This window comes from Pseudophryne corroboree, chromosome 11, assembly GCF_028390025.1.
Source record: "Pseudophryne corroboree isolate aPseCor3 chromosome 11, aPseCor3.hap2, whole genome shotgun sequence".
Lineage (NCBI taxonomy): Eukaryota > Metazoa > Chordata > Amphibia > Anura > Myobatrachidae > Pseudophryne > Pseudophryne corroboree.
Genome location: NC_086454.1, coordinates 250,834,456 through 250,835,967, shown reverse-complemented (window position 1 = coordinate 250,835,967; position 1,512 = coordinate 250,834,456). Strand labels below are relative to the sequence as shown.

At 39.2% G+C, this 1,512-nt stretch overlaps 1 pseudogene; it reads right to left on the bottom strand.

The window, feature by feature from the left end:
• Nucleotides 1-604: 604 nt before the first annotated feature.
• On the bottom strand, nt 605-710 carry LOC134971529 (5S ribosomal RNA; annotated as a pseudogene).
• Nucleotides 711-1,512: the final 802 nt, after the last annotated feature.

The window sequence follows — 1,512 nt, the reverse complement described above, 5'->3', positions numbered from 1 at the left end:
ATGCTCCTGCCCCGGATACTCAGTTACATGTTCCCATGGCGTGCAGCCTCCATTTCCGGTCATCACTTCCTATTTCGCATGGTTGTATTTCGGCGGCCATCTTTAAGAAGATCTCAAATAGAGGACAGTTCTATATTACACAGGGAATCCCGGCGGCCATATTTGGAGAAGCTTCCATGTTATGAAAACACATAATCGCATGTTACTGCATTTCTAGGTGCTCCCAGATGAGGCCATATGAATAGAGTGATAGTTTAGTATACAAACATTGGTACAAATTAGAGAAAATAATTAAGGCACTATTAGAACTCTTAGTGACTGGAATAAAATAATATATACATATATCAAAGAGGCGATTATCAGTGCAAATAGAGCAGATATGGGTCCAAATATGATGACATTATACATGTAGTATAATTGTAAAAAAAAATGGGCAGATGACCTAAGCCAAATTACAGCTCACTAAATATTCATTTGCATAATTCTAAGTGATTAAGAGAAAATATAGATGGCTGATATTTCACCCCAAGCAATATCCTTAGATGTTCATAGAGTAGCATAAGGAAAGAGATGAAGAACGATTCAGAAGTAACCCCCCCTTTCTGGATTACAGCACCTGGTCTCCCATCCTAGTACTGGCCGGGCCCAGCACTGCTTAGCTTCCAAGATCGCATGGAATTGGGCATGTCCAGTGTGGTATAGCTGTAGTTGAAGGATAGAGTGTAGTTGAGAATAATAAGGATGAGAATTGAAGGATATGAGAGGCCCCGCTTTCGTTTACAGGAAGGGCTATTTCATAACTCTCGTTGAAGCCTTCTCGGTGGAGAGTTCCTATTTCGTAAATCCAGTACATCTATCTCCTCAACAGGAGGTTGGAGAGGTTCCCACCTCATTCACCTAAAGATACCAGTTCAATACCCTTGAATGTGATCTCATCTGGATCCAAATTGTGGTGCAAGAAAAAGTGTTTGGAGACCACATGTGTTTAAACTTTGTTTTTAATGTTGCTGATATGCTCCTGAATCCTGAGTTTAAGCGGTCTCTTGGTTTTCTGATATATTTCATTTTGCATGGGTATTCCAATGTGTAGATGACTGATGGTGTATTACAATTGATAACTTGCTTAATCTTGTATTCCTTAGCGAGGCTTGTATTTTGAAACATCTTTCTATTTGGATGCAGGTAGATTTTAGAGCACCCACATTTGTAGCAGCCAACACATCTTGGCATAGAGGTTGAAGGTGCTTTAGGATTCCTAATCATGCTAGGTGCTAAGAGATATTTGAGGTTTTGTGACTTTCTAAAAACCATCTGTGTCTGCATGAAGGTAATCTTTAAGGTTTGATCCATTAGTAATATATCCCAATGGTTCCTTAATGACTTCCTGATGAGATTCTCATGTCTGTTATACGTTGTAATACATTTCACCATGTCTTTCTTCTAATTAGGGTTGTACCTCAGTGGTTGTTTTCTTTCCAACTTCCTTACTCTCTCATTCACTTCTTCTAGGAT